Raw genomic sequence first — 14,925 nt, 5'->3', positions numbered from 1 at the left:
AAAAACAAAACAAAAAACCACTCAGTGAACTAGGAATAGAGGAGAACTTCCTCAACTTGATAAAGAATATCTATAAGAAACCTGTAGCGAATGTCACACTTACTGGTGAGAGACTCGGAGCTTTTTTACCACTAAGATCAGGAGCAAGGCAAGGATGTTCTCTCTCACCATGCCTTTCAACATTGTACTGAAAGTCCTAGCTGATACAGCAAGACAAGAAAAGGAAATACAAGGTATACAGATGGAAAGGAATAAGTAAAACTGTCTTTGTTCACAGATGACATGACTGTCTATCTAGAAAATCAAAAAGAACCAAAAACTGTTGAATCTAACAAGCAATTACAGCAAGGTTGCAGGATGTAAGGTTAATGTATAAAGGTCAATTGCTTTCCTATACACCAGCAATAAACAAGTGGAATTTGAAATTAAAAACACAATACCATCTATACCAGCACACCCAAAAGATGAAATACTTAAGAGATAAATCTAACAAAATATTTACAAGCATTATTTGAGAAAAACTACAAAATGCTGATGAAAGAAATCAAAGAACTAAATAAATGAAGAACATTCTGTGTTCGTAGATAGGAAGACTCAATTATTGTCAAGATGTCAATTCTTCCCAACTGGTTCTATTGATTTCATACAATGTCCATCCCAGCAAGTTACTTTGTGTAAATCATGATACACACTGATTCTAAAATTTATGTGGAGAGGCAAAAGACCCATAATAGCCAATCCAGTATTGAAGGAGAAAAACAAAGTTGGGTGACTGACACCACCCAACTTCAAGACTTACTATAAAGTTATCAAGATGATGTGGTATTCGCAAAATAATAGACAAATAGATCAATGGAACAGAATAGAGAGACCAAAAGTAGACCCACGTAAGTATAACTGATTGATCTTTGGCAAATAATTGAAGTCAACACTATGGAGAAAAGAGAGTCTTTTCAACACATGGTGCTGGAACAACTGGACATGCACATACAACAAAGTGAATCTGGACACACACTTTACATCATCCACAAGAAGTAATACACTGGACCACAGACCTAAACATAAGATGCAAAACTGGGAAACTCCTAGAATAACACAGGAGAAAATTGAGATGACTAGGTTTCGCAATGACTTTTAGATACAAGACCAAAGCCACTGTCCATGAAAGAAAGAATTGATAAGCCAGGTTTTATTAAAATTAAGCATTTCTGCTGCATGAAAGACACTGTCATGAGAATGAGAAGGGAAGCTACACACTGGGAAAAAAACATTTGCAAAAGACATATCTGTTAAGGAATTGGTGCTCCAAATTTACAAAGAGCTCTTGAAACTCAACAGTAGGAAAAGAAACTGGGCTGGCATGGTGGCTCACACCTGTAATCCCAGCACTTTGGAGGCTGAGGCGGGCAGATCACCTGGGGTCAGGGGTTCGAGACCAGCCTGGCCAACACGGTGAAACTCCATTGCTACGAAAAATACAAAATTAGCCGGCTGTGGTGGCGGCTGCCTGTAATCCCAGCTACTCAGGAGGCTGAGGCAGGAGAATCACTTGAATCCAGGAGGCAGAGGTTGCAGTGAGCCAAGATTGCATCATTGCACTCCAGCCTGGGTGACAAGAGCGAGACTCCATCTCAAAAAAAAGAAAAAAAAAAGAAAAAAGAAAAAAAGAAACTCGATTAAAAAATAGACAAAGACCTTAACAGACACCTCAGCAAAGAAGATACACAGATGACAAAGCATATGAAGAAAAGATGCTCCACATCATATCATCATATGTCATCAGGGAAATGCAAATAAAATCAACAATGGGATACCATTACACGTCTGTTAGAATGGCCAAAATCCAGAACACTGACTGCACCAAATGCTGGCGAGGGTATGGAGCAGCAGAAGCTCTCGTACACTGGTGGTGAGAATGCAAACTGGTACAACCACTCTCAAAGACTTTAGCAGTTTCTTAGAAAACTAAATATCCTCTTACCATATAATCCAGCAGTCATGATCTCTGAAATTTCTCCAAAGGAGTTGAAAACTTATGTCCACACAGAAACTTGTATACAGATGTTTATAGTAGCTTTATTCATAATGGTCAAAACCTGGAAACAACCAAATGTCCTGCAGTAAGTAAAAAGACAAGCCATGGTATTAAATCATTCAGACAATGGAATGTTATTCAGTGCTAAAAACTAAGCGCGCCAGCAGGAATGAAAAGGCATGGAGGAACTTACATGCATATTATTAAGTAAAAGAAACTAATCTAGGCTGGACGTGGTGGCTCATGTCTGTAATCCCAGCACTTTGGGAGGCCAAGGTGGGTGGGTGGGTCACCTGAGGTCAGGAGTTCGAGACCAGCCTGGCCAACATGGGAAAACCCCACCTGTACTAAAAATACAAAAATTAGCCTGGCATGGTAGCACATGCCTGTAATCCCATCTACTTGGGAGGTTGAGGCAGGAGAATCACTTGAACCGTTGGGGCAGAGGTTGCAGTGAGCCAAAATGGCGCCACTGAACTCCAGCCTGGGCGACAGAACAAGACTGTCTCAAAAAAAAAAAAAGAAAAGAAAAGAAAAGAAAGAAAGAAAGAAAAGAAGCTAACCTTAAGCTATATACTTTATGTTTCCAACTATATGACATCTGGAAAAGGCAAAACTATGGAGACAGCAAAAAGACCAGTGGTTGCCAGGAGGGAGTGGGGAGGGAGGTATGAATAGGTGGAACACAGAGGATTTTTAAGACAGTGAAACTACTCGGTATGATACTGTAATAGTGACACATGTCATTAGAAAATGGACAACACCAAAAGTGAACCCTAATGTAAACTACGGACTCTGGGTGATACTGACGTACCCGTGTAGGGTTATCCATTGTAACGAAAGTATTGAATGCCACTCTGGTGGGGGATATTGATCGTGAGGAGGCTATGCATGTGTTGAGGCAGGAGGCATATAGGAAATTGCTGTACCTGCTGCTCAATTTTGCTGTGAACTTAAAACTGCTGTAAAAATTAGAGGTTTTTTTTTTTTTTTTTTAGCTTGAATCTGGGCAGCTCTCTAAACATAACTACCATTTTACAAAAAATGTAGAGGACAGAGGAATTGTAACCATATAAACAAACCATACAGGCGCATTCAGCAAAATCTATACCGTGGTTAACTCTATAGGACAAGTGACCCAGTTTCTTCGAAACAATAATAACAAACAAGCAAACAAAAATGCAAGAAAAAAATTGACAGAGAAACCTGTAGAGAGGTCTTAAGGGACCTGTCCACCAGTTACAATACGGGAACCTCTTTTGGGTCTCAATTCAAGTACAGGAAACTAATTTTTCTTAATGTGTAGGAAAATCTTGGAAATATGAACAGTGACTGAGTAGTCAACGATATTATGGAATTACTGAATTACTATTAAAATATTTTAAGTGGCCTAATGATCTTATGGTTAATGTTTTCTGGAGACTCTCTGTCTTATCGAAATAAAGAATAAAGGCTGGGCATGGTGGCCCACACCTATAATCCCAGTACTTTGGGAAGCCAAGGTAGGAGAATTGCTTGAGGCCAGAAGTTCAAGACCAGCCTGGGCAACATAGCAAGACTTTCTCTCTACAAAACATTAAAAAGTTATCTGGGCATGATGGCACATGCCTATAGTCCCAGCTACTTGGGAGACTGAGGTGGGAGGGTCGCTTGAGCCCAGGAGTTTGAGGCTGCAGTGAGCTATCATGGCGTCACTGCATTCCAGCCGGGCACTCAAAAAACAAGTAAATAAATAGAAAATAAAATGTATGTACATACAGTGTCTGGGATTTGCTCTAGAATAATTCAGGGTGTGAAGGGGATGATGGCGGCTATGAGCTGGTAATTAATAAAGCTAGGTAATGGGAATTCCTGGAAATGTATTCTAACATTCTTTTCACTCTCATGCAATTGAAGCATTCCACAATGGAAGGACAGAAGAAGAAAAAAGAAAAGACAAGAAAACTCAACAAAGTCTGTGGGTTTGAGAGACGGGTCCCTCAGGAAGGATGCTGTCCAGGTGGGACTGTTGCCAAGGGAAGGTTTGGGGAAAGTTGTTTAGCTCTCTTTGCCTCTATTTTCTCATTTGTAAAATGGGGATCAGATAACAATGCATTCCTCACAGGGCTGCTGTGAATATTGAATGACTATATATATGTAAATCAGATATAACAGGACTTGCATGTCATTGTACCTGCCATATAACATTTGCTATTAAAGCATGTTAAGCACCCTGAAGCACCTTGTTGCGTCAACCAAAACTAAATCTCTACAGAACCCCACAGCTCACAGACATCACCTCGGCTGAGCCTCGTGATAGCCCTTGGAGGTAAACCTTCTTCTTACTCTCATTAGGCAGATAGGGAAACTGAGACACAGTCCATGGACATGCAGCTGGTTAGTGGCCAAACCTGCACCAGGGTTAGTCTCCTGACTCCATCCCAAGCCCTTTGGAGGCACCAAAGCCGCCCTTCAGGGGATGAGTCAGAGGCTGAAATTAGATCTTTAGCTTTGTGTGATCAAAAACTTTATTTTGTCTTTTTGCCTGTTGTGACCAGCACCACCTCCCTGGGGAGGGGATGGTAAGCAGACTCAAATGGAGCTAATGGGTATCTCTTAGTCCCAGTCTGGGCAAGAGGATGGCACGGGGCCTAGGCAACCCTTCGCCCTAGAGTTTGGTCCCAGTCAGACCTCCCTCCTGTGGCCAAGGAGTTTGTCGCAGCTGAACACTGGGTGGGCCTGAGCGTGGGGCTGCTGGTGGGGGCTAAGGAAATAAAACAGACAAGAGTCGTTCCAAGGCTGTAGCTCAGGATGGAGGTCTCCTCCAGTCTCCAGGGAGTCAAAATGCAAGCCTAGGATTTCAAAACTAGCCTCCCACAAAGGGAGAAGTCCTTGGGCTGCAACAGCATTGTTCTTGTTTGCAATTGCCTTCCCAGGAATAGCCTTAGGGGGCTCTGGGATAGTTGAACGTAAAATAATAACAATGATGAAACCTGTGATTTGTTGAGTGCTACACATTGTGCGAAGCACAATGGACGTTCTTCTCACTCAGACGTTCCTTATTCACAATATACTGTGAAGTAGGTATTTGTTTTTATTCAAACAACACAGAAGTTTAGAAAATAAGTCATGAAAGTCTCCCTCCACCATCACCATCACCAGACCTGCCCTCCAGAGGTAGCTGTTGTTTACAATCCTTGTGTATTCTTCCTGACATTTGTCTATATTTAATCAACATTATATATACACACCCACTCGTGTGTGCATATGTATACGCACACACACTGTTTGTTTTTATGAAAGTGAGATTATACCTGATTCAGCAACTTGCTTTTTCCATGTATGCATCTTTTCCCGATCCTAGGCATATAAATACATGAGACTCTAAGGAAATCTGAAATAAGCAAAGATTACAGGGTTTCTCCAAGAGAAAACTACTTATTGTTGAGAGCAGACCCTCTGGATTATCTGATTCCAGCCTTTGGGCTAATTTACTGCTCTGTAAGTTTTAAGGAACAGAGGACACACAGTGACCCTGAATTGTGGACCTGCAAATGAGCTCCATCCACCCTCCTACACGGGGCAAAAGCCAGATCATCGCCACCACTTGAAAATCCACATTCCATAACCATAAACACATCTGTTCTTTGGATTCTTCTTTGAATCAGTTGTAACATCACTGGCTCACTCATTCACAACAATAATGTGCTCATTTTTACCTACTCTAGAATCATGATTTTTAACTTGTTTTAAAACCATTTTTTAACAACAGGCATTATTTTCTCTTTGTATAGATGGTGAAATCCAGACTTTGAAAGATTGAGCAAATTGCCCACAGCAACACTGTTGGTAAATAGCAGAGTTTGGATTCAAGCGCAGGTCTGCAATCCTGCTTGTGCAATTTCAAAGGAACAGATACTGGATATCTTCCAGGTACTAGACCAAACATTTAGGGTATGACCTCCCCTCAACCTACGAGGTGAGTGTCAGCCCTACCCTTATAGAAAAGACAACTGTGCTTAGAGCAGTGGAGGACTGCGCCCCAGGATGCAACAAAAGCCGGGTGCAGAGCAGTCTGCATGGCGCCAAAGCTGAAGGCCTGAGCTATGCTGTGGTGCTACCCCTTGTCCCTCCAGATTCTCTTTTCCTTCACCTGTTTGTCAGTAAACTGAAGCCACCACAGTTTGTCATTTGGGTGATTATCGGTAAGATAACATTGCCCAGAAGCTTTGGTTTCTGGTTTTGAAAAGAGCCAGAGGCTGTGTATGCATTTCCCAGGGGTGCCATAACAAACTACCATGAACTGGGTGGCTTAAACAACGGACACGTGTGCTCTCACAGTGTTGGAGGTGAGAAGACCAAAGTCAAGGTGTTGGCAGGGCCGTGCTCCCTGGGAAAGCCCTGAGAGAGAATCCTTCCTTGCCTCTTCTAGTTTCTGGGGTTTGCTGGCAATCTCTGGCGTTCCTTGGTTTACAGACGCACTACTCCAGCTCTCCCTCTTCCCATGGCGTATCTGCTGTGTGTCCCTGGGTGTCTCCACGTCATCCTCCTTCTGTGTCTGCTTGTCTCTGTGTTTATATTTCCCCAGTCATATTGAAGTAGGGCCCATCTAAGGACCTCATTGTCACTTGGTTATATCTGCAAAGACCCTATATCCAAATCAGGTCACATGCCGAGGTCCCAGGGGGTAGGACTTTGATGAATCCTTTTGGGGGTTGAGAGAGTAACACAGTTCAGCCCATATCAGGCAGCATATTGAAGTTTAGCCTCTACCAAGATGAGCTCTAAGCATGCCAGTCTCACAAGCAGCTCTGTGGAGAAGGGGCGCTGTAGCCTCACAGATTTGGAAAATCCTTCATGTTAGATGCCCTGGTGGCAATTCACAGGTTTCATGAGCATGGGGACACGCTGGAAAGGACTGCAGCGAAGAAACCTGTTGACCTGAAGCTGGCATTTCCCAAACTTATTCGAGCACAGGAGCTGTGGGGGTGTTGTGGTGGTGGTGGCGGTCGTTTTAACAGTGTTCTGTGGAACACACTTGGGGAAACTCACATAACCAGAGCATGACTTTGGAGCCAGGAAGGCCTGGACTGGCATCGTGACTCGGCTATTAACTGAATATACAACCTTGGGCAATGCATTTCCCTCTCTGAGTCTCGATTTCCTCATTTCTACAACAGGAATGAAAATTTCTAATCAATGACTGAGGGGTAAGTTCACTGCTACAACAAATCCCAAAAAGCATAGCGGCTGGGAAACACTAGGATACGAGTTCATTTTCTTGCTCAGGACACGGCAGGAAACATGCCGTCTGGGCAGCCTTTCTCCACACAGCCATTCGAAACCCCAAGGCGACAGATGCTGTGCCGTTTGAAGTCTGTAGCTTCCAAGGTCATGGTGGGTGGCCCCTGTTCCATCCAGGCAGAAGGGCTGGCGCTTGGACACTGCTTCCTGGGAGGTTTCTAGGGGCAGGCTCTGGAGTGGAGCAACCCACTCCACTGCTCACACTCCACGGAGCAGAACCCAATCCTAGGACTGGACCTAACTGTAAGGGGGTGGGAAAATGAGCAGCTCTATCCTAGCAGGAACTCAAGCATAAAGGAAGAAGAAGTACACCCTTGCAGTGGACAGCTAGCCTTCTTCTCGGTTCTTATAATTTATTCTACTCTGCAGGTGTGTTCTGAGGGTTCAATGAGGCTTTTGACATAGGCAGCGTCCTTAGTATCACACACGACTAAATAAATGGCCCACAGTTTGAAAATGGAAAAAGATATGAATGGGAAGCACCTTGAGGGATGAAATAGGAGACAGGCTCTGGTGCACGACACGCGTGTGGGCCCCCCGCCCCTTTCTTACCCAGGCATCCTGGTGGCCCGGTCTGGTGTGCGGTAGGAAGAGGGGAGTGACATCCTCAGGGTGTCATTCCACCTCAGCAGCTTCTTCCCCTGCTTCCTTTCCAGCCAGATGGAGAAGTTGCAGATCCAGAGTCTTGACAGCCTCACAGCTTCCAAGGCAGTGGCCCCGTGGGCTGCAAACCCCTCCTTCCTGCAGTTGCAGAGCCAGCTAGGAGGTGGGCAGCAGGCCAGGCCCCCTCAGCAGCCCCTGGAGCGCATACCAATTGCAGATGCTCAGGAGGCTCGGGGGAAGGAACAGGTTTTCACCAGAACACCGCAGGCAGGGCCTCCCAGGAAAGGCCTCCAGATGCCGTGAAAAGCTGCAGCTTGTCCTCCTCCCGGCTTCCCAGGTTACCCAGCCACAACACACAGGTGAGAACCATCTCAGGACCTCCCCACTTTTGGGCTCCCTTACCCTGACTCATCGGTCCACAAGGGACCAAAAGGAGTCAGCAGAGCAAGGCCCCTGCCTTCAAAAGAATGCATGCTTTTTTTATAGCTTCATATTAATTATTGAAACAACTGTACCTCAAATCACACCCCCAACCTCTCAGCATGAACAAGCTCCAACAGACTTCTCCCAGCAGCCCCTCCCGCCTTTCTCCGCATGTAGGTCGGCTTTTCAGAGCTGCCATCGATGTGGACATACAGTCCTGCTTTCCACGCTCCTCGCCCTGCTTTGTATACACTTTCCCATGCATCTGGGTCAGCCTGGAGCTGAGTCTTTCACAGAGCAGCAAAATATACAGAAGGCATGTTTTGGTTTAGAATCTGAATACCCGGAACATCGGGGTGATACTCAGACAACTGGAGAGATTCTTGCTGATGCGGCAAGTCTCCAAGTACGGTCCCTTGCAGAGAGAAAATGCTGTATTTTGCATCTGTACCTACGCACATGGGTTTTCTCAAGCATCGTGGACTTTGGAGTGTGACAGTTAGTGATTTCTCCCCGGGAAGTGGCATGACCTGTAGGAGTTACTGTTGGCTGCAGCTGCTGGTGCAGCCCGAATTATTTATTGGTTTTGATTCGTGCGCCATTCCCTGTGTAAATTAAAATGTGACATTATTACACCCTCTGACAGCCCATCGGCGACCTTTAGCACTCTCCCCTCCCTGCAGCCATTATTCAGCATAATTTGACTGGTTTCAGGCGAGTTGGGAGGGTGGGAAGGGATGGGTGGGGGCAGGGGAAGGCAGAGTCCAAATTAGAAACAGATTTAAAGAACATTTGCAGGGAATTAGGCAGTGGGCCAGGCGCGCTTGCTGCCAGCATGTGTAACCCCTCTTTAGGGACTGTCAGCTCCTCCCAGGTTTCCACAGCGGATGTTTCCCGGCCGGAGCGCAGCTGGGTTTCAGTTGTCAAACCCACAGCCAAGACATCTGAGAAGCGGGTGGAGCATCCATGTGCACGCATGTGTCTGCACCCGGCCACATGCACACACACTCGACCCTGAGGACACTCCCAGCACAACTCCACACATCCACACCTACGACAGCACACTCAGGACATAGACGGATACGGGTGCACACAGAGAGAATCAGGACAGACACACTTACGCAGGTGCACACGCAGACTCCACTTGTGCCCTGCTGACACTTTCTAAGAGGGACTCTAGAGCAGATTTCCTAATCCATCCTCCCTCCCTCCACCTCAAGTCGGGCTGTGTGACTTGGGTTAGCCCCTCGACCTCTCTGAACCTCTGTGTCCTTGAATATAAGAATGAATAATGGCAGCTGTGATGGTCCAAATGGGATAATGAAGGAACAGGGTGTACACTCTGCAGCTTTGTTCGGATGCGGGAAAGGGCAAGCAGGATGGTGGCCATGATCCTGAGGAAGACAGTGGCAGTGACGGTGAGGAAGACAGTGGCGGTGACGGTGAGGAAGACAGTGGCGGTGACGGTGAGGAAGACAGTGGCGGTGACGGTGAGGAAGACAGTGGGTGATGGTGAGGAAGACAGTGGGTGACGGTGAGGAAGACAGTGGCGGTGACGGTGAGGAAGACAGTGGCGGTGACGGTGAGGAAGACAGTGGGTGACGGTGAGGAAGACAGTGGCGGTGACGGTGAGGAAGACAGTGGGTGACGGTGAGGAAGACAGTGGCGGTGACGGTGAGGAAGACAGTGGCGGTGACGGTGAGGAAGACAGTGGGTGACGGTGAGGAAGACAGTGGGTGATGGTGAAGAAGACAGTGGGTGACGGTGAGGAAGACAGTGGGTGATGGTGAGGAAGACAGTGGCGGTGACGGTGAGGAAGACAGTGGGTGACGGTGAGGAAGACAGTGGGTGACGGTGAGGAAGACATTGGGTGACGGTGAGGAAGACAGTGGCGGTGACGGTGAGGAAGACAGTGGCGGTGACGGTGAGGAAGACAGTGGGTGACGGTGAGGAAGACAGTGGGTGACGGTGAGGAAGACAGTGGCGGTGACGGTGAGGAAGACAGTGGGTGACGGTGAGGAAGACAGTGGCGGTGACGGTGAGGAAGACAGTGGCGGTGACGGTGAGGAAGACAGTGGGTGACGGTGAGGAAGACAGTGGCGGTGACGGTGAGGAAGACAGTGGCGGTGACGGTGAGGAAGACAGTGGGTGACGGTGAGGAAGACAGTGGCGGTGACGGTGAGGATGACAGTGGCGGTGACGGTGAGGAAGACAGTGGGTGACGGTGAGGAAGACAGTGGCGGTGACGGTGAGGAAGACAGTGGCGGTGACGGTGAGGAAGACAGTGGGTGACGGTGAGGAAGACAGTGGCGGTGACGGTGAGGAAGACAGTGGGTGACGGTGAGGAAGACAGTGGCGGTGACGGTGAGGAAGACAGTGGGTGACGGTGAGGAAGACAGTGGCGGTGATGGTGAGGAAGACAGTGGGTGATGGTGAGGAAGACAGTGGCGGTGATGGTGAGGAAGACAGTGGGTGATGGTGAGGAAGACAGTGGCGGTGATGGTGAGGAAGACAGTGGCGGTGACGGTGAGGAAGACAGTGGGTGACGGTGAGGAAGACAGTGGGTGACGGTGAGGAAGACAGTGGCGGTGACGGTGAGGAAGACAGTGGGTGACGGTGAGGAAGACAGTGGGTGATGGTGAGGAAGACAGTGGCGGTGACGGTGAGGAAGACAGTGGGTGACGGTGAGGAAGACAGTGGCGGTGACGGTGAGGAAGACAGTGGGTGACGGTGAGGAAGACAGTGGGTGACGGTGAGGAAGACAGTGGCGGTGACGGTGAGGAAGACAGTGGGTGACGGTGAGGAAGACAGTGGGTGACGGTGAGGAAGACAGTGGCGGTGACGGTGAGGAAGACAGTGGCGGTGACGGTGAGGAAGACAGTGGGTGACGGTGAGGAAGACAGTGGCGGTGACGGTGAGGAAGACAGTGGGTGACGGTGAGGAAGACAGTGGCGGTGACGGTGAGGAAGACAGTGGGTGACGGTGAGGAAGACAGTGGGTGACGGTGAGGAAGACAGTGGCGGTGACGGTGAGGAAGACAGTGGGTGACGGTGAGGAAGACAGTGGGTGACGGTGAGGAAGACAGTGGCGGTGACGGTGAGGAAGACAGTGGGTGACGGTGAGGAAGACAGTGGGTGACGGTGAGGAAGACAGTGGCGGTGACGGTGAGGAAGACAGTGGAGGTGATGGTGAGGAAGACAGTGGCGGTGACGGTGAGGAAGACAGTGGGTGATGGTGAGGAAGACAGTGGGTGATGGTGAGGAAGACAGTGGGTGATGGTGAGGAAGACAGTGGGTGATGGTGAGGAAGACAGCAAACCTTTGGCTCATGGCCTTTGTGGAAAGGACATAAAGCACTTTGCAGTCGTGCTGCTTGCTTTGATGAAAAGAATGAGGGGCACCCATATGGGGAGAGCAGGGCAGAGAAGCAGCAAGGCACCTTTCCCCAGGGCCCCTGTGGTGGGGAGGCAGACAGCAGTCAGCACCAGCCTGCACAGCCCTGGGCGCCTTGCTGCGCAGGAAGCCTGACCCTGAGGCTTGGTCACTGGCCACCCAATACAGATGCACACCTCAGAGTGACCAGTGCCAGAAGCCAGATGGACTGGGGGTGGAGGGCTGGGGGAGAGACATGAGGCAGGAAGCAGTTAGGCACCAAAGTAGGAGTTTCTAGACTTTTGGTCAACAAATATTCAAGGAGCACCTACTTGCGCTAAGTGCTGGAAATGCAATGATGGCGTAAAACATAGAGCCCGCTTTGTGGAACTTAGCATCAAGAGAGAACAACTGACATGCAAACAGGCAATGCTAGTGTCGTGGGATGTGTGCTCCCCAGGAAATGGGCTAGGCGTGTGGCACTTGGGGCACAGAGGGACCATCTCATTCGGACAGGAAAAGAGGAGGCTTCTGGAAGAAGTGGACAAGAACCCAGGCTGTACAGGGAGGGACCTTCGAGGAGCTCAGGAGAGCTGCCAGGTAAAGGGTAAGTGGCGATGAAGGAGAGAGATGAGGCTTAAGAGGTAAACAAGGGTCAGGCCATCCTGGCAGCCCCTCTCCGCTGGCTCATTCACTCTCACTTACATCTTCCATTCTGCCAATGGTGTGAGCAACCATTTCACAGGTCCTGTGCTGGGTGCAGAGACTGCAACGGTGAGCAAAGCAGACACAGGTGGGTTGAACGAAGGTTGTAACTGGGAATGGAGAGCAACTGGTAGATTTGAGAGATCACAAATCAACTGTATTTGGACGATGGTGGTGAGAGAGAGGAAATGATTTCAGATGATTCTCAGGTTTCTAGCTGGGTGCCTGGGTGGAGAAGGTGTCCCTCCCTGAGGGGGAAATACAGAAATGGCAGCAGATCGAGGGACGTGGGGGAAATGCTGACAATGATGCGTCTGCATTGGTCTTGCTTGTTTGCAGGGCTGGGACAGGGGCTAGGTGGAAGCTGATGGCCATCCACATGAGAGCAGACCCCCAGATGAAGATACAGAGAGCAGTGGCAAGAAGGTGGCAAGAGACTGGCTGCCCGAATCCCAGTGAAGAGGAGCAGGGTTTAGGACAGAGGTCCAGCCTGAGCTGGGGAATGAGAGTGCTAAAGGCAAAAAGCCAGCTCATTCCAGGTGTTTCGGGCACCAGGACTGTGACAGCAAAACAATGTCGGCCCCTTCTTGCTGGTGGACCGGTCAGGCCCAGCTGCAGGAACCCTCTGTCTGGATGAAGTTTGCACAGCTGAACACCACCAGCATCTACATGGCGTAGTCTTCTGTACATTAGGTACATTAGGCCCCCCCCCACCACCACCACCACTAGATCCCACACAGCACTTGGCACAGGGCTGGTCAGATAGTAAGTGCTCAATTAATACTTTCCTGGGAGCAGAGAGACTTTCAGCCAAAAGCAGGAGACTCCAGTGATGAATGCGGCATTAGACCCTTACTGGGCCCTCACTGAGTTGCCTTTGAATTGAATTGGAGCTGCTGGTCTCCTTTAACCACATTAGGAGAAAGCCCCATTTACTAAATACCCTCTCACTGTCCACCCTCCATAAAGACGGCAGTTTTCAGTGACAACCTTTAGTCTCCGGCGTTTAGGTCAGAGACTTAAGCTTACACTCTTTGAAACCCCAGACATTTGACCTACAACTAGGTTCCCTAAAATACTGCCGTGTCGATGAAGTCCAGGCTGACTGCTTAATGTAAATACTCACAATCAGGCTGAAACTGAGGTCCGGGAACAAATGAGAACAGATAGCCAACCAGAGATGGAAAGAAAGCATTTTCTCTGCTAACGCGGACCCCCTTGGGAGGGGTCTCATTTGAACAAGGAGGTTTCAAAAGTGTATACCAAAGAAAGGCTATTTAATCAGTGAGTAGGACAATGTGGAAGGCAAAACTAGAGGGACTTGCTCATAACATGGGCAAGATCTCACACAACAGGACAGAAAGGCTATGGGTGGCCAGCTGCAGGACTGCCCTACTCAGAAGCACGGTCTCCTCCCCTGCACATCACGGTGGGTGACCTGCACTGGCACCTCAGAGCCGCCACCCCTGCAATTCACTATGGCACAGGGCACAGCACCAGGGCTCCTCCTTCAATCCCAGGGCCATCCTTATCCAGCAAGGCTCAGCTCGGCTGGTCTTCTAAGGCTGAAGACGAGGTAGCTGAGAGGGAAGTGCCTTGCCCCACATCTCCAGTTTAATGGTGGCAAAGCTGAGATAAGAACCCTGGTCTGAGTCCAGTTCTGATGCTGCTCCCCACTTGTGCTGTGAAGAGGACTGCCAGCAAACTCAAGCTCATCCGTCTATGTTTCTCTCCAAACAGAAAATCCTTTATTCCTTGTCATCAATCTCTATCACTCTCCAAGCAGTTGATCTATCTTGAGTCATGATGAGGATGTATTTTGTGTATACAGAAAGAATATTAGAGAAACGACAATAGACAGAGGCGTGGATTCGGTGGCATCAATGCATCGCACTTGTGGTTAACCGCAGGTGAAATTTTGGCCTAGTTCAATTTATTTTAAGATAAAAACTACTTCTGTAAACCAGGCGAGCTGGCTCACACCTGTAATCCCGACACTTTGGGAGGCCAAGGCAGGCGAATCACTTGAGTTCAAGAGTCCAAGACCCACCTGACTGACATGGTGAAATCTCGTCTCTACTAAAAATACAAAAAAATTTAGCCAGGCGTGGTCGTGCATGCCTGTAGTCACAGTTACTCAGGAGGCTGAGGCAGAAGAATCGCTTGAACCTTGGAGGCAGAGGTTACAGTGAGCTGCGATCACACCATCGCAGTCCAGCCTGGTCAACAGAGCAAAATTCTGTCTCAAAAAAAAAAAAAAATGTGTATATATATATATATATATATATATATACACACACACACATATAATTTTTGTAATGCATACCCTATTACATGTATCGCTGATTATTTGATTTTTAAAAATATAAAAATCTTTAAGTATCACGTAATTGGAGTCAGAAATAGATTTGCATTAAAATATTCAACTTAATATTTTCCATTTCAAAAACAATAAAGTAAATGGAAAAAGTATCTTAAAAAGAATTACAAAAATATATCTTTATC

At 47.9% G+C, this 14,925-nt stretch overlaps 1 protein-coding gene across 1 annotated transcript in view; it reads right to left on the bottom strand.

Annotated features, from left to right (window-relative positions):
- Window positions 1–8,534, bottom strand: part of LOC104669883 — a 55,031-nt gene extending 46,497 nt beyond the window's left edge. Inside the window, exon 1 of the transcript XR_749053.2 lies at window positions 8,437–8,534. The gene's annotated coding sequence lies outside the window, so the exon portion shown is untranslated. The remainder of the gene's footprint in view (window positions 1–8,436) is intronic.
- Window positions 8,535–14,925: the final 6,391 nt, after the last annotated feature.

Source organism: Rhinopithecus roxellana, chromosome 1 (genome assembly GCF_007565055.1).
Source record: "Rhinopithecus roxellana isolate Shanxi Qingling chromosome 1, ASM756505v1, whole genome shotgun sequence".
In the NCBI taxonomy this organism is placed as follows: Eukaryota; Metazoa; Chordata; class Mammalia; order Primates; family Cercopithecidae; genus Rhinopithecus; species Rhinopithecus roxellana.
This window is presented reverse-complemented; position numbering and strand designations above follow the sequence as displayed.